Below are 25,354 nucleotides of genomic sequence, written 5' to 3' on the forward strand. Positions count from 1 at the left end.
GTTCGTCGGTTGATGATATGCTACTTATTTCTTCGGGAGAAGAAAGCGTCGTTACTTGCGAAAAGGCGAAGGAGAGCTGAACTTGTTTGCACTCTCGCGCAGTTGCTGCAGTCGATGGGTACGCTCGCTTGATAGGTACTGCCGGTATGACTGCAGATCCGCCATGGCTGCCGTAGGGTCCAATCCATACTCCTGGTGCACATCACTAAAGATGCGAAGAAGATGTTCAGGATCCGTCGGTAGACCTTCAGATGCCAGCAACATTCGAATGCTAGTCGGGGTCAATCCTTCCACACAGACTGTCGCAGGCTGATCCTTCATATAAGCTAGGAACAGCCGAACGATGCCCATTATTTTAGGGTCGCGTAAACGTGCTTTCAAGAATCGACCGTCACCCTCCGTAGATTGCTCAGTGAGTCGCACGATGGGAGGTCGCATTGGGTCCAAATCGAACCGGGTTTCACTGCTGCATAAGGCTTGGTTTTGAGGTTGTTGCTGTTGTTGGTTTTGCTGATTCGGTCCTTGAAGTGATAATGAAGGTGTAGCATTTCCCGTTGGTAGTGATGCGATGTTGTTGGTAGGATGCATCTGCTTCTCTGCTCGGTATGGGTTTATGATTTCACCCTTTCTGAAGCTGATGGGTTTTGGTACCGAGAGGCCTGCAATCGGGTGATCGATTGAAGAAGGTGGAACGGAAAATTGAGTTTTTGCGGTGGCCAGTAGTTCCTTGTCCGTTCCCATGTGTGGCTTATTGTTGTTGGTTTTTTTCGCGAGCTGTTGACTGTTTATGCGGGCGCGTTGTTGTTTTCTGCGTTTCCTACTATGTCTAGCCTTATCAGCAGTTTTTTCTTGCAATTGTCGAGCGCTGCGCTTGATATCATACCCAGACCAGTCTTGCTTCCAGCACCGTTTATTTCCTATCATTCGCCAACCAGAAGAAGAATGTTCATTTTTCGGTGGAGCTTCAGCGCTTTGCTTGGACATTTTGGCTCGACGTTCAGCAAACAGCTCAGCAATGGCGTTACTGGCAGGTTTATTACTAGCCGGGAGTGGTTCTGGCTGTTGTTGTTCAATTGTTTGCTGCGGCGGCGTCTGTTGCTGATGCCGTGGTATATTTTCTGCCAATTCTTCCTCCAGGGTCATCGATGCCTCGTTAATTTGAGTAATTTCCGCTAGTTCCTCCTCTAAGGTTTTGTTGGGTAGCAGGTCATTTGTATTACTAAATTTTAGTCCAGATAAATTCGCCGATACGAATTTCACTTCCTCAAGAATTTCTCTAAGTTGTGAATCATGCGTGGATTGATGGCTGGCTTGATTAATTGATGTAGTTAATGACTCGGTATTTCTTGTTAAAAGAGCCATGTCATTCCGTAGGCACGTGAGTCGGTCTTCAAATAGGTTATTTATTTTCTGCGACAATGTGCAATTTGACATGATAACCGACCAACACCTTGTCTTGGTATGATACCTAACTTTGGTATGCTGGAGTTATAAGTCAGTTATTCGTTCCTGCTCGGGTAGTGACGCTGCGGAAGAAGAAACGGATGATCCAGTAGCTTGGCGACTCTCGATCTACAAGAGACCCAGTCAACCAGTAATCGTATTAGATGTTGCATAAGATGTTAAAGTGGAGGCGTTATGCGTACATTTTACATGCGCCTAAATGGAGGCATGCACGCATATGACCTCCACTTTATCATCTTATGCAACATCTTATACGATCACTGGTTGTCTGGGGAGCTTCTTGGGAGTAGAACGGCGGCTTGCAATGAATCCAGAACTGAAGAAGCAGTACACGGAGTTCATGCGCAGATATCTGGACATGGGCTACATAAGGGAGCTTTCCGAGGATGATGCGAGCGCGTTGTCGTATTACTTGCCCCACCACGCTGTTCTGAAGCCAGACAGCACGACTATGAAGCTGCGTGCCGTTTTCAATGCTTCCTGCAAGACGTTCAGTAGGATTTAGCTGCAGGATGAAGCCCTAATGATGGGACCCGTTGCTCAGGACATGATTGTAAACGTCACTCTCCGGTTCGCCCTCGTAGGAGACGTCACTAAAATGTACCACATGGTACTGATGCAAGAGGCCGATCAGCAGCTGCAAGGGATTGTTTAGAGACTATAGAGACTAGAGAGCAGAGCGTTAATGATTAATCATAAATTTAATCATGATTAATGATTAATGATTAAGATTAATCAAAAATCATTAATCATAATCACTAAAAATTTTTATTTAATCAATAATCATTAATCTTAATCACACTGATTTCGCAATTTAATCATTAATCAGTAATCATAATCATAAGGAAAAAGAATTAATCAATCATTAATCATTCATTACCAAAAATGATTCACCATATAAAATATATGATCCAACTTAAATTAGTTCAAATGCTGTTCTAAGTGTGATTCTTTTTTCAAAAATCTCCCAGACAAAGAAACTTTTACTTTTGAAACTTCAAAAATATTGTAAACAGCACAAAACCTTTTAATCATTTCCAGTTTTTATGATTGATTAATCATGATTAATCATGATTTTTAATCAATGAGCCGTTTTTAATCAATAATCATAATCAATAATCACAGAAAAAAACAATTTTAATCATTAATCATTATCTTTAATCATCCTAAAAATCAAATTAATCATTAATCATAATCAATAATCACCGAAATTAGAATTTTAATCATCAATGATTAATCATGATTAAAAATTTTGTTAATCATGAACGCTCTGCTAGAGAGATAGCGCTTCTGAGCCGACCCGTACTGTCGCTCTCACGACAGCCACCTACGGTACATCGTCCACCCTATACCTAGCAACGAAGTATCTGCAGCGTCTAGTAGATGAAGGTGAAAGGTCGCATCCGGCAGACGACATTGAAGAAAGGAAGACACTAGTTCGTCAGATGGCAGAGCAGCGGTAGGCTGCCAGATTCTCCTTGCCAAAGTGGAAGTCTAACAGCAAAGAGTTACTGTCAGCGGTGCTGGAGGGTTTGAGAGATAAGCGCTCGGTATTGGAGCTAGATTCGCCTACTGGCGGTGCCCCCTGAAAACGTTAGGCTTGACATGGGAGCCTAGCACGGATTGCTTCCGATTCACTTCACCAGCTTGGAATGAGTCTGCGGAGAATACGAAGCGTTGCGGCTTGTCTGATGCGTCCCGATTATTCGACCCGTTAGGACTGGTGGGTCTGGTCACAGTCCAGGCAAAGATCTTTCTTCAGGATCTCTGGAAGCATGACTGCGAGTGGAATGAACCGCTTAGCTCGTCGCTCCAAGAACAATAGCGTGAGTATCGGCTAAATCTAGCTGGCCTAGATGAAATTGCACTCGGCCAATGGATTGAAACGAGCCGAAGCACCAACACTGTTGAGCTGCACGAATTCTGCGACGCTTCGAACAAGACATACGGTGCATGCGTGTACCTGCGTACCGTGACAGTAGATGGGAACATGTCAGTTCACCTTTTGCCCTCCAAATCACGGGTGGTTCCGCTGTCAACACCTCGCCTGGGGTATTTCTCCTTGCTCACATGTATGTGAAGGTCACCAAAAATATCAACGTCATCACCAAGTGCCACTTCTGAACAGACTCGACGAACGTAGTCTGCTGGTTTTCATCGTCACCTGCGAGATGGAAGCAGTTTGTGGCGAATCATGTCTCCGAAATCACGGACCGAAATGGTTGATGTTGGACAACCAGTACTGGCCCAATTTGGGACAGATCGACGAGGGTAGTCTCGACCAGGCAGACTTGGAGGAGAAAACGATTGTCGCGTCTTTCCCCATCGTTTCCGCTAGTGAGATCTTCGGACTTTTTCGTCGCTGGTTGATCTAGTTTGGCTGCCTGCACACCAAAAATCGATTGAGGGTTTCAGCAAAATTTTGCTGAATTTTGCCGAGCTGAAGGCTTCAGCAAATATTTTGCTGAAATTCAGCAAACTTTGCTGAAAGTTCAGCAAAAAGTTTAGCTGGACCCTTCAGCTCGGCAAAATTCAGCAAAATATTGCTGAAAACATTTGGTGTGTGTACACATTCGACGATTCAAATGAAATTCATCGGCAGATAATCGGTCCTATCGAAAGATAGGCAGCATCACTTCCCAGGAGTACGACGACGCAGTCAAGGAGCTGGTGAAGCTATCGCAGCGGTAAAGCTTTTCACTGGCATTCGCGGACATCGCTCGACACGGACAGCTACAGGATTCCTCTCTAGAATATCGAGCCCCAATCCCCAGCTAGTTGAAGGCGTACTGTACGTTGGCGGCTGGTTGAAATATGCAGGAAGCATCCATTTATACTTGACCATAGGCATCCCCTCTAGAGAATCGTCGTAGCCTATTATGACCGCAAGTACTTCCACTCTGCTCAACAGCAGATAGTCACGACAGTTCGAGAGCGATTCGGGCCAACGAGTGCCAGGAATCTCGCAAGGCATGTTGTTCACGAATGCGTGCAGCGCTTTCGTGCGAAACCCAAAATTCAGGCCATATTTCCCGTTCCAGAAAGTTGGCGTCGATTACTGCGGTCCGTTCCACGTGGTGCATGTACCCGCAGCGTCGAGCCCGACCGATCAAATGCTTCGTAGCTGTCTACGTATGCTTAGTTACCAAAGCGGTGCATTTGGAGCTAGTGACCGATCTGTCGACACTGGCACTACCAACGTTCAAACTGGGACAAACCCAGTTTCACAGCTTAGTGTTTTATGAGTACTTCCACAGTTTTTGACTTGTGAGAGCTTCCTCTGCAAATGAATATTTTGCATGTGTAATACACATGAGGCAAGCACGAAAATATGTTATGCCCTAGGAAGGGACCAGGTGAAAATCTGGTTGTTTTATGCATTAAATTAAACTTAACTGATATAAATTGTTCAGAGAACTTGTAGTTGACAAGTATAGCTCCAATTGATGTTTAAATAATTACTTTTCGACAAACTTTTGTGAAGTTACGATTTTTTGTGATGCCAATGAACTCGAAAAACACTAAATTGCTGTGATGCACTTCTTTATGTCAGTAGATTTGGCTGACAGTTTTTGACTTCTGGCTGATTAGTGACTTCTTTGAGGATACCAATTAAAATATGGAGTGAACTTGAGAATCAAAGAACAATTTTGATAATGTAGACAGTACGAATGTATATGATTTTTCCGAAGAATTTCTCCAGAGATGTTTCCTTCTCGTCCTTCAGAAATCCTCAAATACTTTCTCAACAGTTTCTTCTTGGAACTAGTCCACGGGTGTCTTCAGATTTTTTTTCCAGGTGTTCCTCCATGAATTCTTTCGGGGATGTTTAAAATATTCCCTAAAGAACTGATTCAGAAATTTAGTAATATATAAAGTTTCCTTTACATATTACTGAAATAATCATTTCAGAGATTCTAATAGAACTTCCGCCAGCAAATTTTCCTTCAGAGGTTTGTTTTAGGTTTTCCTTCATATGTTCTCCCTAGATACTATCAATAAGTTCTCCAGAGATTTTCTCCGGCAGTTCTTTTAAAGTTCCTCCACGAATTATTCCTTGCCATTTTTTCAAAAATTCACCAATAAAAATCTCAAGAGATTATTCTAGATGTTCCTCCATCGATTTCTCCAACAGTTCCTCCAAGAACTGCTTCATAAACTCTGTTAATGCTAGCTTTGAACAAATATCAATGTTATTGGTCTCACAGTTCCACTCGTGCAGATATTATCCGGTTTCAATTGAATATGGATGCTAATAGGATGACCCATGTAGAACATTTACAGAACATTTACGAAAGGTCATCAGACATTTCAATAGACATCATTGATTTGTAAACTAGCTGTAGACTTGACCTTTACGGTTCGTTAATTAAAACTAATCAGTACATACCGTGAAAATAAAATATATATTTTTTTAAATTTTTAATTTACATTTGGAGTAATTCTACACTTAATAAAGTATGTATAACGTGTAATAAAATTACCTTATTTTCTGTCAGCGTATCCGCGAAGTCGTTACTCAGTGGTCTGTGTTCAGCTTGTTCAGCATTCGTGGCAATGAGTCACCAGATTCACGGCATTGACCCTACAGCAATCCCGTGCATAAGGAAGGGATTTTGAGGGCTAAACCATTCCCATTTCCGAAATTACATCTACTATACGCCCCTTCGCCTTTTGCCAAAATTAGGAAAACGCTCTCCCTTGTCACCTTTTCTGGGCACGAGCCTGCCCTACAGACGTTGGAATGAGCGTTAACAAACTCATTTTGAGGTTTATTCAGACCTCTCCTTAGGATTTTTTTTCTGAAATTTCGCATTTTTTTTTTTTCTTCAAAAGTTTTTCCAGAGCATTAAGTCTTGACACTTCTCAAGGATGTTTTCAAGCCATAAATTCAGAAGTAGCTGGGGAGGGTTCTTTAGTTCTTCCAAGCATTTTATCCCGGGAAAATGGTTATCACTATATTTTCCCCAGACTCAATAAATCTCAACATTTTTAAGTCAATACTCATTTATTGGCTAATATTGCTTCAGAATGGTATTCACTGAAAAGTTTGTACATGGATTTCAGCGCTCTGCACAATTATTCGAGAAAGCATAAAAACACTACAGCATTTTTCCTAAAGGGTGTCCGTTAGAAATTTCTTCAGGGATTTCCGCGGAAACTACACCAGTGATTCCTAAAGAAATATGTCCAGATATATCTTCAGAATTTCCTCCAGTTGCTTTTGCTTGGATTTATTTACAGCTTCTCTCCAGAAGTTGCTCATGGAATTGTTTTAGGAATTCCTTCAGATCCGAAAACTCTTCCTGAAGGAATATTAGGACAATTTTTTAAAGAAATTCCTGGAGCAAAACAGGGGGAACTTTTTGGAAAATGCTTGGTGGAACTCCAAGAGATTTTATTGAGAAACTTTATAAGAGTCCTCGGAGAAACACCTCAATAGAGTACTTGCAGAATTTTCTTCGCAAAATCCGAAAAATCTCAAACGTGGAAATGCTCAAGGAACACTAAGTTGGAGAGTGGCAGGCAAAGTTCCAGTGGGAATGTGTAGAGTCATACGGAAGAAGAAGAAGAAGTTCTAAAGAATTTACCTAAGAAATTCTTAGAAGAATTTTAGAAGGAATTGACAAAAGATACTTTTTGGAATACATTACAAAAGGAAGTTTTAGAAGAATTAGGGAGAAATAATAAAGCAATTGCTCAATAAAGCAATTGAGCAATTTAATTTTCGAAACAAATTACATGCCAAATTCTTAAACAAATTTCCGAATAAATTTGGATACTTATTTCCGTTGGGAATGCTAGAGAAATTGCCAAAGAATTTCCCAAGTTATTCGAAGAAAGAATTTTCGAAGAAATAACCTAAGAGTTAACAAGGAAATTTTGTTAAGTATTGAATGATTTTTTTTTTATCTCTCCAAATTTTTCACCGGAAATTTGTTTGAAGGAATTGACAAAAGGCACTTCCAAAAGAATAAACAAAGAAATCCTTCAAAATATTTTTTAAGGAACTTTTCGAAGAAATTCCGAAGGTATTGTTTATGAAACTAGAAAAACTAGAAAAACAAACAAACGAAGAATTTTCTTACAGTTCACCGATGGATTTTTAACGACAGACTTGTTATAATTCCAAAATGGCCGCCACAATGACCGACTTTGGCACCTATTCACGATTTCGAGCACACAAATCTCTTCGTAAACAAAACCAGTGCACCTGAGCTTCTTATTTTAAGCTTTTTACAAGTGAGGAAGAACAGAATAATGAAATGCACTATTGTTTGAAGCTTACTTCTTCAGATTTGTGCGTCTGAAGTTTTGATGAACTGTTGAAGCGGGATTTCAAGACGTTTGTTCTTAAAGGAATAACTAAAGAAATTTTGGATAGAGTTATCAACATATTTTCCAACATAATTTTTGAAGAAATTTGTCGAATGAAATGGTTCTGTTTTGCGCCCGCCGACTGCTATAGGTACCCCGCAAGCCCGTGCACAAGCAGGGGGATTTGGGTGTTAACCCCCCTCCTTTATCGAAGCTTCATACACTAGCCGCCCCTCCGCCTTCAACACTTTTTTGTAGAAGTAGTGATAATAAACACATTTGAAAAAAAAAAACATTAAAAAAAATTAAGCCCTTTCCAAATAACAGTTGATAAAAAAAATGAGTATGCACAGTGGTTTATCTAGGCAAAATCTACACACAAAGAATGCCCAGACAACCAGGAATCGCATAAGGATGCACGCTGTACTGTAAGGAGAGGCTTTCAGCCCTTACCTGCTGTTACCCGGCAGGGCGGCTTAAAGCAGGGTACCTCCACTAAATCTTGGATTTCGGATGAAATTAATTGATAAAATATATAATTGTGCAATTTTAAATACTTATATTTTAATCTGACCTTCGTTTTGCCCCGTTCTCCCCTTTGGCACTTTAGCTTCGGTCGACTCGTTGGGGCCCTTGCTGCAGTGGTGGTGGTGGTCGTCGTTGGCTCCCGCACGGTCTATGCGGAGCACCTTCCTTCTACTTCTTTCTTCTTCTTCTCACTTTTCTTCTCGGGCAATAAAACGATCCTTTGCTAATTAGCCAAGGGGGTGAGACTAGCTCCTTTGTTGGAACCCCCTCAGCGACGGTGGTGTAAAACACCGAACTGCCTACTCGCCGTAAACAGTTCCGATAGTCACCGCGGTGAACTATCACAGGTGGTACGCCCCTTTGTACCTACCTGTCTTCGTCTTCCTTGACTTTTAGCTACACGGGCGAGACAAAGCTCTATTGGCTGAGCCCGTGTAGCGAAGACGGTGGGATATCGAACGCTTGGCGAACCGCAAATGGCGGTGGTCCTCACCCTAGCACTGCACTTTTGCACTGCACTTTGGTTCCCGAACCACGGGCCGGCACTAAGTTTCGGGGGAACCTTTTTTGGTATATTCACTCCCGACGATGCTAGGAACAACCATCTAGCACTTTCCGCGCGAAAACGGCACTTTTTCACTCCTTTACTAGGTGATGAAAACGGGTTGTATAAATGCGTCCGTCGCGCTACGTGGTTCGTAACTTTCCTTCTCTCACAAAAACAAAACAACACCACACACCGCACTCGATTGTTTCTGCTGCTGCTGCTGCTTTTGATGTGTGCAATGGGGTGGGAGATTGGGGTCAAATGCCTCACCGATACAATGTGTGCGAATTAAATTCCCTACATTTGGACAAAACTAATTTCAAATAAAAATTTATAAAATAAACAAATTAAATGATACAAAACACAGTGGTGTAGTACACAAAATTGTAACCGCGGGTTACAGTACATCGTATAAAGTACTATTTTAAGTCACTATCGCATATTTGTACGGCTGATTGACAATTTTCATCGCATATGATGTTAGTTTTTGAACTTACTGCGATGTATCTGGTAAAATCATATAAGAGTGCAAATTAACTTTTATGATGCATGACTACATCGTAGTGGACGATATTCCGATGTTTTGTTGCGACGAACTTTGCTTATTCGCAAAAGCGTTTGAGTAAACTCGCAAAGTGTCAATTGAATTCGCATAATTGCGTACTGCGATGATTATACGACTTCGCTTGGTACTATTCTAATTATGTCAGTTGAACCCGCATTGATGTACAAACTAAATCGCATAAAATGAAAATAAACACGTTCAAATGTACATACAAACTCGCATAAGCTAGAATCGTTAACGTTTGCATATTGCGATGTGATATGTGATAACAATGAAAGAGGTGCTGTTGGAGTGCCAGAAAGCTACAAGAAAGTGAAAAGTCATCATTATTAGACATACGTAATGCCTGAAGTTCATAGGCACAATATGTGTTGAAAAATGGACAAATTGAGTGGAAAAATTGCGAAAAAATCCACGTAGTTCTGGTGGGATTTGAACCCACGTCTCCCCAAGTTCGCTAGACAGGGCGCGTAACCAACTCCGCCACAGAACAAGGTAACGATTCTGTGAAGTAGAAAGCCAACCTGAACCCAAAGCCCACCTCACCCCACGTTTTCGGTTAGTTATCCGAAAAAAAAAAAAAAAAAAAAAAAAAGACAACAACAACAACATTCGTGTCATCATTATTGTTACAAAACAAGTTACAAAGTCATCATTTTTGTTTTGTTGACCTAATAATTAACAATGGGTGGTGCTAGCAAGAGAGAAGTAATGGTAACTGTGCGGGAAATCATGGTACATCATTTTGATCTCCAGATAGCCTGCCGAACACGTACAGCGCACGGAAATCAAGTGTATTCCAACAAGCACTGAGGTGAGTTAGAATGTCATGACAATTGGCCAGTGTGTTTCATAACTAGTGTTTGGTGTTAAGTGTGAAGTGCGGCTCGATAATCCAAAGATTATTAGTTCGATACTTAGGTGACCATATTTTTTTATTTAGAATATTTTTAAGTCGTATAAGATGCTATATTACGTCGTAATAGTGCATATCGTACATCGCATAAGATATCGCTCCTAGTCATATAGCGTCATTATTTTTCCGTCAATGCACGTATAGCGCCTCCACTTTTGTACGCATAAGGCACTTTTACTGCATCTAATGCGATGTAACTTTGCCGCATAAAAGTACGTATAACATGAACATAAATTTCATTATACGTTCAAATTGGTTGTCTGGGTGTTTCCTTGTAACCTAAGAGAGTTGGCGCAAAAACCGTCAATGAGGGTATATTTGGTATGGGAAAGATGTCTAGAGTCCAAAAATGGCGTCCATACATCCAGGATGGCGACTGTTAAATGAAGTTTTAGGCTTTAAAACCATGCAATATGAGTACGTTTGGTATGGGGGAGACGTCTGGGGTTTAAAAATGGATTTTGTTGGATATTTCCAATATTTTTTTTTCTTTAAACTTTACTTATTTTGTGATAATCACGCATACAACACTTTTTTTGTATGAATAGTCATTTTTAATAACACATTGGAAAAAAATAAACAATAACAAAATGTTCCCTTTTTCAAAAGTCAGTCTAGTTACAATTTAATTAATCTAAGTATGCAAAGAGGCTAGTCATGGTCTACACAACCAGAATGTTTTTCATTGTAATCTGAGAGTTTGCTGCCAACTCCGAATACGATTTGAGGTGAAATTCGACTATTGCATGGCTTTAGAGCCTACAACTCCTTCAAACAGACGCCATCTTGGATTCTATACAGTCAACTTGGATATTGGGTTACCATTTTTGTACTCCAGACATCTTCCCCATAACCAATATACCCATATTGCATGATTTTAAAGCCTTTCTTTCAATAACACATCCGTCATCCTGAATTTTTATCCGCCATCTTGAATATTTGGCCGCCTTCTTTAATTTTGTGCCAACATCGTGGGATTCTTGGTCTGCACAAAATTCGTCACCTATGCTAAAGATTACAACAATCGGCACAGTTTGATGGTTTGAATCAGTTTTATATCGGCACCAACATTTCAAAAGGGCGTAACTGCATTTACAACCAAAGCCTTCTCACAAAGCTGTGGAGCGTATCCCATCCCTCTCGAGCAATCCACTAGCACAAACAGAAAGATAAAATCCTCCTCTTTCGATTAATGGATGTGAATTGCGTGAGATGAATGAAATACGACCCACAGCTCTGTGAGAAGGCATTGGTTCCAAAAGCAGTTACGCCCTTTTGAAATGTTGGTGCCGATATATGACCTGTTTCGCTGAACCAACGGATCACTAAAATGATCATAACTCCGGAACGCCTTGATCGATCCGGAACATTTTTAATAGTGAACAATGCGGTAAAATTCCGATTCGATTCGTGCTCAAATCCGAAAATTCGGCCAATGGGAAGTGCCCTTAAAGTGCGTGAACTTTTTTTGCGCACAGACATACAAACATACACACATACAGACATTATCTCAAATCGTCTAACTGAGTCAATTATTGGTATATGTGATTTGACCCTCCGAGCCGTTTACCGCAAATTCGTTTATAGAGCGAACAATTAGCTTCAGTACATTTTGGTGTACGAGAAAGGCAAAAACATCGGTGATATCTCCGGAGAAATCCATACAAGAATAAATGAATTCACAAGGCATTTTCTAAGCATTCCCCGAAAACTAATACTCAGGAATTCCTGAAGCATTCCTTTTAGTTGCATCTACCCGACCTTAAACTTTTGATCGAGAGCGTGCATCAAATAGGGATCCAATGTGGTTTACGAACGTCCCCAAGAATGGAAAAGTCAGTAGTTAAGCAAAACCCAGATTAATCCACCTAGTGGTGATAGTGCCTTTCTCGTCGAATATGTACTCATGATCTTTCCTTGGTCGGGATACGACTGAGATAGTTTTGCTTCAAAATTTTGGCTTTGCAGTCTTTTGGAGAAATCGAAAACACTAATTTATGATTTTTTCCGACGTTTCGGTCCGTATGGGGCTTTTTCGGGGGTTCAATCGGTTAAGGTTTCCTTGTCAAGATGGCTTTGCTAAACTCAAAAATTTCATACGAAAGTTTTGGTATATATTGAGTCCGTTCGGTTTGAAACCGTCGTGATGCGGACAATCTACTACCTATCGTGTGGTGTAGAATTCGGTCCCTGTTCTTGTAATCTTCCACTATTGCTTTGCATAGAAAATTTCTGTGCATGGGCTATCATTCCGAAGCATGATCTTTCCGTCGACGTAATCCGAACTGTTCCTGAATCCTGAGAATATTTTATTGAGAAAAGCAATAATTTAGAAAAAAAATTGAAACCTATTAATGCAACATATTCCGACATTATGCTGAACGTATAAACAGAGCTGGAAAATATCAGAATTTTCAGTTGACTGCATGAGCACCTTCACTATCACTGAAGGCCGATCAACATCAAGACGATAGTTACAAGCTAGGATATAACTTCTTTCACAATCACAGATGACTTTACGGTCTTCGACAAAGTTTTTTCTTCACACTTTAGGCTATATTTTATTATTATAGGTTACAAGATTCATGTAAAATTTGACAAAAAATGCAAGCAATAAATCCATAAAAAATCCCAATAGTTTTAGACGCAAAAGAGGATTGAAAAAACTTAGTCCGGGGTTGATGCGTACTGTATATTATACTACTGTATATTGTGACACCTCAGGAATCTGAAATGGTGTGATTGGTTGAGATTGCTTTAGTACAGACAAACAGACATATCATTTGGAACATATTCATCATTAACTTCGTCACGAAAAAATAATCGCCAAGTGCATCAGGTTGCATTTCACAACTCGCTGCTGGCTTGATGGCGGTAGTGAGTAAACGTCAAACGAACAAAAACGATTTCACGTGTAACTTCACCAAATACCGTATCTAACAAAATCCACGAACGGAGACAATCGAAGGGAAAGTTCGCTGTTCCCGTAGCAACTAATACATTGAGCATTTCAGAAACGTGAAAAATCCGGGTATTTTTTCACAAATCATCCTAAAGGTAAGTGACACAAGTAGCCCTTAACGAAATTCAGCGCCTCATGTGAAAATCTCTTTTTTGTTTACATAGAGTAATGCGGGGCAAAAGTTCGCAGTGGGTCTTACTCTGCGCACGAGTTAAAAGCCCAGGCAAACTTGTATGGATTCGACACATTGCATTGTCAGGTCAGATACTCGTCAATAAAATCTATCTGATCGCATGCATGGGTTTGGTTCCTTTTGGCACTTGGCTACTTTCGGCGGGACACCCTAGATCGGTTCCGGAACACTATCGGTAGTCTTTAAAAAGATCTTAGATGTGGTCTGAGCTTATTTTCTTGCTAATCGTTCATCAAGTAATTCAAATAGTCGCTATTGAATGTGCCGCAGGCATGGGTTTGGTTCTCTTCCACATTTGACTACATCCGGCGGAACACCCGGAATTGGTTCCGGAACACTATCGGTTGATCCAAATATGGTCTGAAACTATTTTCTTGCTAAAGGGTTGCCTAAAGAGCCGCGATTTGATGCGTCTTGGCTACTTCCGGCAGGACATCTGGAACGGGTTCTGTAACACAACCTGTTCAAATATGATATGAGAATGTTTTCCTGCCTACTGTTCATCAGGTTATCGAAAAAGCCGCTGTTTGATGTGTCGCATGCATGGATTTGGTTCACTTTTATATTTGGCCACTTCCGGAGGAACACCCGGAACCGGTTCCGGAACACTACCGGTTCAGATATGGTCTGAGAATGTTTTCCCACCTACTGTTCATAAGGTTATCGAAAAAGCCACTGTTTGATGTGTCGCATGCATGGGTTTGGTTCACTTTTATATTTGGCCACTTCCGGCGGAACACCGGGAACCGGTTCCGTAACGCTACCGGTTCAGATATGGTCTGAGAATGTTTTCCTGCTTACTGTTCATCAGGTTATCGAACAAGCCACTGTTTGATGTGTCGCATGCATGGGTTTGGTTCACTTTTATATTTGGCCACTTCCGGCGGTACACCCGGAACCGGTTCCGTAACACTACCGGTTCAGATATGGTCTGAGAATGTTTTCCTGCCTACTGTTCATCAGGTTATCGAAAAAGCCACTGTTTGATGTGTCGCATGCATGGGTTTGGTTCACTTTTATATTTAGCCACTTCCGGCGGAGCACCCGGAACCGGTTCCGGAACACAACCGGTTCCGATATGGTCTGAGACTATTTTCCTGCTTACCGTTCATCAGGTTATTTAAAATTCCGTGGTTTGATGTGTCGCATGCATGGGTTTGCAGCGTTTTTATATCTGGCCCCTTCCTGGGGTGCCGATCCGGAACACCTAAATGGCCATAACTCCGGAACGGCTGAACCGATCTGAACCATTTTCAATAGGAAACAATGGGACTATATACCGCGTCGAATGAACCATCGGTCGTTGAAATCGGTTGATATTTACTATCTAAAAACGAGGTGACCTTTTTGTACACATACACACACACACGCACATACGCACACACATACATAAACACACACACACACACATACACACACACAGACATCATCTCAACTCGTCGAGCTGAGTCGATTGGTATATAAGACTTGACCCCTCCGAGGGCTCTATAAAATTTTCGTTTTTGGAGTGAACATATAGCTTTTCGGTACACCTTGGTGTACGAGAAAGGCAAAAAGAAACATAAAGATCAATTTTTCAATCAATTTCACACCGTCCTAATGGGCAAATTACAGGCAAATCATCAATTATCCAGTATTGATGCTTGTTAGTCATCAACAGGCTTTTATTTCCATTCAATTTGAGCTATCCCTCAAGGAACGTATATTTGCCCTTCCATCGCTGGTGGTGCCAATTTGCACCGATACGCGCCATCGAAGAAAGGGATCACACTAGGTAGGTATGTAGCAGCAGCAAACAGCAATAATGAAGACACCGTGCACCTTCTGGTGTTACGTTTGTTCGTTCGTTCCGTAGTCGTCGTAATGCACGATCCATTAACCTCCAACGGCCAGGAAAATGGTTTGCCTGCAACTCTTACCCACCCGGCTGCGCGTCTTCCTGGGGATGGATGTTTTACGTGTCTACTTCATTCCGCCAAGACCCCCAGCCAGATCCAGACATAGACGCGACTATACCTACGGCAAAAAGCGATACGGCGCGATATGGCAGGGATAAACGGTTTATAAATTATGAAAACAAAAATTACAGGTCTTTTCACCGTTGTTTTCTCCTGTCGTTGGTTGTTGCTGGTGCATTAGGATGGGAATCGCTCTGCTCGCTACCTCTCAAAGGAACAAAAGAACTATGCACTGCACATACATCTGTAGCTCAGACCAAGGAGAAACTTATGTTTCTTCTTCTTTTGGACATGCAGGTCCAACTGGAATAAAGGTCGTCTCTCAGCAAAGTGTTCTAAGAACTTCTACCGCATTTTCTAAGCTCTTAATAATTATAGTTCTCACAGGCAGGGTTGGTCATCACTGAGGAGAAACGAAAGATAATTGCATTTTTCACACCTACCACACACGGCTTGCTTGATCAGGATTTCTCTTCTGATTTTCACTCTTCTCTTGCCACGCACTTTTGTGCAATCTCGCCGGAGTGAAAGAGAATTGTTTTCTCGTACACCCGGCAAACAAAGAGCAATTTTAAGGCACCAAAATGTGATCAAAAATACAGTCTGATAACGATTCCGACCTAGTATTGCAGGAAACACTAGATATGAAGTTTTCAGGCTTAGTTGTAGGACGTATTACCAAACGATACTTGTCCGTGCCATTCCGTCTATGAACGTAAGCTTTTTGGGCGTAAAATAATCGTCTTGATCTACGTATATCTGAATGTATAGAACATTCTATGTAATATGGAGAAGTTTACAAGATATGGAGTGATACCCTAAACTGATCTACGTTCAAGTTTACCCGGTTCATCAATCGGCTAACTAGCCCCGATGAGAAAATTTGTCTTCCGCTGGTAGTAAAGGGGAGTTTATGGGAGAGTTTCTGCTGAATTGGCCGTGCCGTACTCCATTCTAGGAGCAGCAAATTATGGTCCCATTTCTAACGAAGTGCATCGTGCGGTACTGTTGCTCTACGGTCTCATATAAATCTGGTAAATTAGTGAACAACAACAAAAAAAAACACAAACACACAAAGCGAATCCGTCGAATGTCTGTTAGCTTCAAAAGTCAATTTCTTTTCGGTGCTCCGTTTGTAAATGAGTTTATGTTACCTTGATGCCATGACAACCTACAGCTTTTCGAGCACGACGCTCTGAAGATAAAGCGATGTACTGTGTGTGAACGGTAACTGCTCCACTCAAAAGAAAAATCATGGTGCACTACGCACTCAATCAACATTTCGCTTTGAGATGCGTGTTATTTTTCTCTTCGCACAAAAGAGCGGCAAGGCACACTTCTCTGAACTGCACCAAAATCTGCACTTTTTAAGCCGAAGTGTGAGAAATGACCAACTCTGCTCACAGGCATTACAAAAAATTCCAGGAGCGCACCGGCAATCGAACCCATCATGGTATTGCATTCTCGTTGCGCGTTATCTGTCTGAGCCAAAGAAAGCTTGACATAAAAACATCAACAATGAATAAAAAAAACCGACGAAGAAGGTGCGATATTATTAGTTTATACAAACGTCTACCGGCGGACTGCCTTCTTTCGTCGTCACCACCCTTTGGAAAGGTGAGTAAGAATAACCTCCAACACCTTCGCTCACTAAAGGGTGCTTCCTTTTGTTTGCATGTGGCGGGCGAAGAATATCCTCGCGCTAGGAAAGGAGTGCCGCCGTCGTCGTTGGAAAAAGTTTTCTTCGCATTGCAATGGAACGTCGTCGTCTTGGTCGTTTTCGTCGCCGGAAGAATGGCATTTGCTCGCGTGGCGCTGCTTCCCGGCTCGTATATGATGATGAGGCCAAGGAATGCAGTCCCGCGTGCTTCGACGGCGTCGTCCTCATCACCCACCCCAAGGGAAGATGAAGCCTCAGCACACTGACACAAGGGGTGACGTGTATTCTTGCCGGGCTGAATGCTTTGTTTCAATGCGGAAGACGTCTTTTTTCGTTCTTTCTGGAAAGCAGGAGCAGACTACCGTTTGGCACCTGGCGCTTATGCAAATTATAATCTTCCGGTTCATGAGGGAACAAAAAAGCTGGAAAACACAGGGAAGCGATTTTCCACTCGCTTCGTTTATGAAATATGGTTTTGATTACGCTAATCAGGGGATCAAATCTTTTGCACAAACGAAGGGAAGGGGTCAATTCCCTTGCAGTGGAAAACGAAATGAAATTGTGACACAAAGTAGACAAGGCATTGACGTCTCGGCGCTTGAATTAAAGTTTGGATCTGCATGTGGCCATGTGGGACGAGGCTAACTATTTATACTCAAGCTGTTGGTTGAATTACTTGAATTACTACCTTGAGCCCTGTGCGTCCTTGATGGGGCAGAAGTTTAATTTGACAGATCTCAATCCTAGGCGATTTCCCGCCATCACCTTGACCTATTGCCAAGCAAATTTCTATCAAATTCTTTATTCCTTTTTGAGACTTAGACGCCATGTTCTGCCTTCATAGGCATGTTTATACATTCGCTCCCGATTTGCTACCGGCTTTCATGACATGACGATGGAGCTCCACGTAGGAGATCCAGTTCAAGACCATCATGCACGAACTATACATCGCAGGCATCTATAGATTAAGACTTAATATCGTCGAGTGTTCGGAAACTACGAGCAACCTTAGGGAAGATCGGGTAACCAACCCCGGTGGGAACTTTGGTCGTAGGCTGACAGGGAAGGGGGGTTTGCTTTGGCAAACCTGAGCGTCTGTTCTCCAGGAGGAGCGGCTCACAACAGCGTCTGATCCCCATGTTAGGGGCGGCTGATCATCGTCGGAGTGCCAGGGAAGGACTCTAAGCTCAACTGTGCACTATGGTCCTCCAGAAAGTAGGGGGTTGGTGTCAGGCCCTACGAGCCAGTCGTAAAAAAAACATTGTAACGGAAAATCAGCAACAGAATAATACGAACCGAGACCAACGGCAACGACCTCAGCGAACAAAAAGATTTGCGACTGGAAAATCGGTACGTGGAACTGCCGATCTCTCAACTTCATTGGGAGCACCCGCATACTTGCCGATCTACTGAAGGACCGCGGGTTCGGCATTGTAGCGCTGCAGGAGGTGTGTTGGACAGGATCCATGGTTTGGAGGTAACCATACCATCTACCAGAGCTGCGGCAACACACGCGAGCTGGGATCCGCTTTCATCGTGATGGGTGATATGCAGAGGCGCGTGATTGGTTGGTGGCCGATCGACAAAAGAATGTGCAGGTTGAGGATCAAGGGCCGATTCTTCAACTTCAGCATAATAAACGTACACAGCCCACACTCCGGAAGCACTAATGATGACAAGGACGCATTCTACGCGCAGCTCGAACGCGAGTACGACCGCTTCCCAAGCCACGACGTCAAGATCATCATAGGCGATTAAAACGCTCAGGTAGTCCAGGAGGAGGAATTCAGACCGACGATTGGAAAGTTCAGCGCCCACCAACAGACGAACGTAAACGGCCTACGACTCATTGATTTCGCCGCCTCCAAAAACATGGCCATATGTAGCACCTTTTTCCAACACAGCCTCCCTTTTCGTTACACCTGGAGATGACCACGTTCTGATTGACGAACGGCACTTCTCCGACATTATCGACGTCAGGACCTATCGTGGCGCCAACATCGACTCCGACCACTATCTGGTGATAGTCAAACTGCGCCCAAAACTTTCCGTCATCAACAATGTTGGTACCGTCCGCTACGGTACAACCTAGGGCGACTAAAACAACCGGATGTCAACATACGCGCAGAATCTCGAGGCCGCGTTGCCAGACGAGGGCGAGCTGGATGAGGCCCCTCTTGAGGACTGCTGGAGTACAGTGAAAGCAGCCATCAACGACGCAGCCGAGAGCTCCATCGGGCACGTGGAGCGGAATCGACGAAACGAGTGGTTCGACGAAGAGTGCAGAACGGTTTTGGAGGAGAAGAATGCAGCGCGGGTGGTAATGCTGCAGCAAGGGACCCGACAGAATGTGGAACGTTACAAGTAGAAGCGGAAACAGTAAACATTCGGGAGAAGAAGCGCCGCCTGGAAGAAGTGGAGTGCGAAGAAATGGAACTGCTGTGCCGTTCCCAAGAATCACGGAAGTTCTATCAGAAGCTCAACGTAGGCCCGGAAGGCCCTGAGTCAGGTCCAATAATATTTCCTCTTGACCCAACCATCCACCCTCGGAATCCATCTTTGAGGTCACCTTACTTTGGTCGAATTACCCCACACACGTTGCCATTTGACAATTGGGGCCAACATGACAGTCATACATATGCCCATTGTGCCGAGCACTTCGAAGCGCTCTATATCGTCCCCGAAAAGGACGGTGTATTGTGTGGGACGGCGTATTGGATAGAAATCCTACCGGTCATAACACAAGGCGTATCGGAACTCTGTCCAGACCAAGGGCCTTACTTAAGCTAAAGTATATTGCAATCCCTACAAGTTCATCATCGCGGTGACCCTTCCCTCAACGCCAGCTTCTGGAAAGACCCCTTCGAAAATTGTCTCCAGCTTGTGCGGGCCGATGAATACGGTCACACCTAGTGGTCGTCGTTACCTCCTAAATCTAATCGCTAATCGATGACTACAGCCGCTATACCACTCTGTATACACTCCCGTTCAAAAGTTAGGGGTCACCCTTTCAAAAACATGCCATTTTTTAAGGCCCATATCTTCGCCAATTTGCGACCAATTTCAAAACCCTAGGTGTCATTCAATAGATAACAAGTCAAGGTAGCTTTAAACATAATTTAGTTGAAACTTTAACAAAAATATTTGTATTTAAACTTAACCCAAAGTTGCCAAATTTTCTAAAAAAATATATAAACTTAAGGCAGTGTCGCTGAAAATTTGGTCGACCAAATTTTAAGATGAGAGCGGTAATATAACCTGTTTTGCCTTTCTCGTACACTAAGTGTACTGGAAAGGCTATATGTTCACTCCAAAAACGACTTTTTGATAGAAAGCTCGGAGGGTCGAATCACATATACCAATCAACTCAGTTCGACGAATTGAGCAAATGTCGGTATGTGTGTATGTATGTGTATGTGTGTATGTGTGTGTGTATGTGTGTATGTATGTCTGTGTACAAAAAAGATCACATCACTTTTTTGAACTAAACCTCAACCTATTTTAATGACCGATGGTTCATTCGACGCGGAATGTGGTCCCATTGTTTCCTATTGAAAATGGTTCGGATCGGTCCAGTCGTTCCGGAGTTATGGCCATTTAGGTGTTCCGGACCGGTACCCCAGGAAGGGGCCAGATATGAAAACGCTACAAACCCATCCATGCGATACATCAAACTACGGCATTTTTGATAACTTGATGAACGGTAAGCAGAAAAACGGTCTCAGACCATATCTGAATCGGTAGTGTCCCGGAGCCGGTTTCGGGTGTTCCGCCGGAAGTGGCCAAACATAAAAGTGCACTAAACCCATGCATGCGGCATATCAAACCGCAGCTTTTTCGATACCCTGATGAACAGTAAGAAGGAATACATTCTCAGACCATATCGGAACCGGTAGTATTCCGGAACCGGTTCCAGATGTCCCGCTGGAGGTGGCCAAGTATAAAAGTTAACCAAACCCATGCATGCGACATATCAAATAGTGGCTTTTTTGACATCCTGATGAAAGGTAAGCAGGAAAATATTCTCAGACCATATTGGAACCGGTTGTGTTCCGGAACCGGTTCCGGAACCGGTTCCGGGTGTCCCGCCGGAAGTGGCCAAATATAAAATTGAACTAAAACCATGCATGTGACATATCAAACTGCGGCTTTTTCGATAACCTGATGAACAGTATACAGGAAAGCATTCTCAGAACATATCGGAACCAGTAGTGTTCTGAAACCGGTTCCAGATGTCCCGCCAGAGGTGGCCAAGTTTCAAAGTTAACCAAACCCATACATGCGACATATCAAATAGTGGCTTTTTTGATATCCTGATGAACAGTCAGCAGGAAAATATTCTCAGACCATATGTATCTGAACCGGTAGTGATCCGGAACCGGTTCCGGGTGTCCCGCCGGAAATGGCCAAACAAAAAAGTGAACCAAACCCATGCGACAAATCAAATCGCGGATTTTTAGGTATCTTGATTTGGCAAAAAAAAAAGTTTCCGGCCATATTCGGAACAACCGGTAGTATTCCTCACCGATTAAGGGTGCCCCATCGGAAGTGGTCAAATGTAAAGGAGAACCAACCCCATAAATAGCTGTTTTGGTAAACTAACAAACGGTTAACAAGAGAAACAATCATAGACCACACTTTGGAAAACCAATACTGTGCCGAAATCGGTTTTAGGTGCTCCGCCGGAAGTGGTCAAATGTAAAACGGAACCAAACGCATGCACACCGCGCATAAAATATCGGCTTTTTAGATGACGCGCAGAACGGTCAGCAAGAAAAGTCTCAGGCCACTTTAAGACTACCGGTAGTGTACCGGAACCACTTTCGAGTGTCTCGCCGGAACTGGCGAAATGCACAAATAAGTGTTTGACAGTACATCAAATAGCAGCTTTTTGAATACACGATGATCGATTCGTAAGAACATAGCCTCAGACCATATTTTAGACAACCGGTAGTGTCCCGAAACCAGTTCTAGGTGTCCCACTGAAAGTGGTCAAATGTAAAAGTGATCTATACCCACCCATGCATGAGATAAATCAAATCGTGTTTTTTGGGTAACCTAATGAACGTTAGCAATGAAATAGTCTCGGACTATATTTGGGAGACCCGGTGTGCTCCGGAATCTGTTCCGGTACCGCATCGAAAGTAACCAAATGTACCATGCAACATATTACATCACGGCTTTTTGAATAACCCGAGGAACGGTTAACTAGAAAATAGGCTCATACCACATTACAGACTACCGGTAGGGTTGCACAACTAGCGTTTGGTGCTTCGCCGGAACTACGAAAGTAAATAAAACCAATGCAAGCGATAAATATGTGTAAGAGAACAAAATCTTACAAATTAAACCCACATACAAACAGACGTCGCACTATACTCACTACCTATCGCTCTTGTTTTCAACGGTCAATAAGGCTGACACAAATTTCGATTTTCTCTTATGTCACCGCCCCCTCGGAAAATTTTGATCGAAATTCAACATTTTGAGGGGGGACACCAATAAATTATTCAAGAAATTTTAAAATTTTAAGTTGAAATTAGAGTTGCACAGAAAATTTCTTAACAAATCCGATGAGTTTATAGATTTTGCCGAATTGTTTGGGTTTTTCTTCGTCAAATACATTTATTATTTATTGTCCTCCCCCTTAGCGAGCCAACGAGTATTGTGACAAAAGAAGAAAATGAGATTTATTCCGGCCTAAGATACAGCCCAAATGTTCAGAAAAAAAAAATGTGATCTGTGATTGTGTAAAGAGTAATAGCTTAGCTTGTTAGTATCGTCTTGATATTGATCAGCCTCCAGTGTTAGTGAAGGTGCTCAACAAAGTGCTCAAGCAGTCAACTGAGAAGTCTGATATTTTCAGCCCTGCTTATACGTTGAACATAATGTCGGACTATGTGCAATCAATAAGTTTTAAGTCAATTCAAAGATGTCTGATAAAATGCTTGCTTTTCTATAAAAATATTCGGATTCAGAAACAATTTGACTTACGTTGCCGGAAAGATTGTGAGAACATGTTCGACGAGAAAGGCACTATCACCACTAGGTGGATTAATTTGGGTTTTTTTTATTAGCTTTCAACTGCTTTTTACCGAACTTGGCAAAAAATCTAGGAAAAAAATAAGTAAATTAGCTCTTGATGTCATCAAGTATTTTAAGAAAATTTGGAACTTTGGTTTAAGCTTACATACAAATATTTTTGTAAAAGTTTCACCTAAATCATGTTCAAAGTTACTTTGACTTATTATCTTTTGAATAAGACCTAGGTGTAGTAGATGAGCATCACAATGAAGAAATGATTTAAATAAAACTTACCAGCTAATCGGTGCGAACTGAATAATTATTACGGGGGAGAAATCATACGCGATTGGATCAAAACAAAACAGGCCAAATTTGACGTTTCTCACTGACTGCGGACTGCCGTCAGAGCAGCATTGAGCGATCATGAATTTTCAGTCGATCATCTAATATTGCATGCAATGGTTAGAAAGCTGATTAAGGTGAAACGCTTAAAGAGCTTTTCGAACAAAGTGGTTACACTTAGTTGCGTTGTTAAAAAGATGGATAGCGAGTTCGACTTACAGATGTGTGTGCGTGAGAGGACGGTTGGTATGTTCGAGGGTGCCGTTTTGAGATCATTCAGAAAACGAAGTTCAGAGCGGACGGACGCCATTTTATCGTTCATTTAATTTGCGTTTTGATTTTCTATTTTGCGGTCGGAAAATGGATGCGGGAAGTTACCACAATGGCGCAGCAAATGCTTCCACAGGGAAAAAGGTCGCTAAGAAGCGTAAGCAAGAAACCAAGTTGCCGGAATCAGAAGTGGAAACGAATTCTGCAAAAATCGAGCTTGTGAAGAAAAACAGAAAAACGTCTGCGGAACATGGAGTCCCTAAGAAAAAACAGAAGGAGAAGCAAGTCAATGTTCAAGAGTTCAAACTTATGGCCAGTGAACTGGAAGCGGAAAGATCACGTTCCGATGAGCTTCGGAAAGAATTGGAAAAAGTTTGAATGGAGAAACTGCAACTCGAATCTGCGCAACGGTCGCGCCTGACGTTGACCCAAGTGTCAGTGACTTCAGTGAAAATTTTCGTCCACACAGCACTCAGCGAGAAAAATCAACTTCTAAAGAGTCCCGGTTTATGTCTTCGATCAACCAATTGTCCGTTTCATCAGTAAAAGTTCCAGAGTGTAAGCCGATTGGTGAAGACGGAGAGATACAACGCCATGCATTTGAACAGTGGAAGAACTTGTTGGTGGATTCGATGCAGCTGGCTGGAATATCTGATGAAGCTACCCAATTCATGATATTCAAGGTAAAAGCGGGCAGCCGATTGCTGGATATTTTCAGAAATGCCAAGTCGGACTAAAATGCTTCAGATTCGGTTCTAAGCCATTCTCGAATGCTATGTACCGACTGAATACTTATTTCGGATCCGGATCAGATTTGATGCTACAATGACGGAAACTGGCTCTCATGGTTCAAAAGCCAGGAGAGCCTGACTCGGCTTATATAACCCGAGTTGCGACTACAGCTCGGCTGTGCGATTACGTCGAGGACAGGGAACCCGAAGCTATGTTGGAAACTGTTGCCGACCACGCTCGATGCAAGGATGTTCGTATGGCTGCACTTAAGATACTGCACCGTAAGGGATCTTTCACCGACCTTATTGACAAGGTACGCAAAATTGAGTGCATTCGCCTAAGTGAGCAGTTTTTCAAAGAACGACACGAGCCCAAAGGAGCAAGCATCATTGGCACCTGTCAGTGCCGATTTTCCGAGAAACGAACGACAATACCGTGGACGGAACTTCAACAGCCCTAATCTCTACCATGGTGATAGGTATGGAGGCTTCGCAGCTCGCCAATATTCTCGGTCACCCGGAAATCAACGATTTTACCGAAATGGGAAGTCACCGTATGCACAGTACGGTAATCAGCGACCTTCAACGACAGTGCAATACAGCAATCAACGACCTTCAACGAACGCCAGATGCTGGAGGTGTACAAGTGTATTCCATGGTCCATCTGCTTGTCATGCCATTGACAAAGTATGCAGAAACTGCGGTCGCGAGGGCCACATCAAAGTTGCGTGTAAGACGAGAACCCACACAGAAGCGAAATTCGAGCCAGAATGTGGAGCATCTACGTCCGCGGGTCCACCGCGTAATATCGCGACCATTCGAAAACAGGAGAAAGAGGTATCAACGGAAAACGTATCATCACATGCAACGCATGGA

At 42.6% G+C, this 25,354-nt stretch overlaps 1 protein-coding gene and 1 long non-coding RNA gene across 2 annotated transcripts in view; both read right to left on the reverse strand.

Annotated features, from left to right (window-relative positions):
- Positions 1 to 25,354, reverse strand: part of LOC109402049 (carbonic anhydrase-related protein 10) — a 451,175-nt gene that overhangs the window by 101,264 nt on the left and 324,557 nt on the right. The window lies entirely within an intron of this gene.
- On the reverse strand, positions 12,381 to 16,090 carry LOC134285335 (uncharacterized). Its single transcript, XR_009996297.1, has 2 exons — positions 15,581 to 16,090; positions 12,381 to 15,509 (listed from the first exon to the last, which is right to left on the reverse strand). It is a non-coding gene; the product is annotated as an uncharacterized LOC134285335 (long non-coding RNA).

This window comes from Aedes albopictus, chromosome 1 (assembly GCF_035046485.1).
Source record: "Aedes albopictus strain Foshan chromosome 1, AalbF5, whole genome shotgun sequence".
Taxonomy (NCBI): domain Eukaryota; kingdom Metazoa; phylum Arthropoda; class Insecta; order Diptera; family Culicidae; genus Aedes; species Aedes albopictus.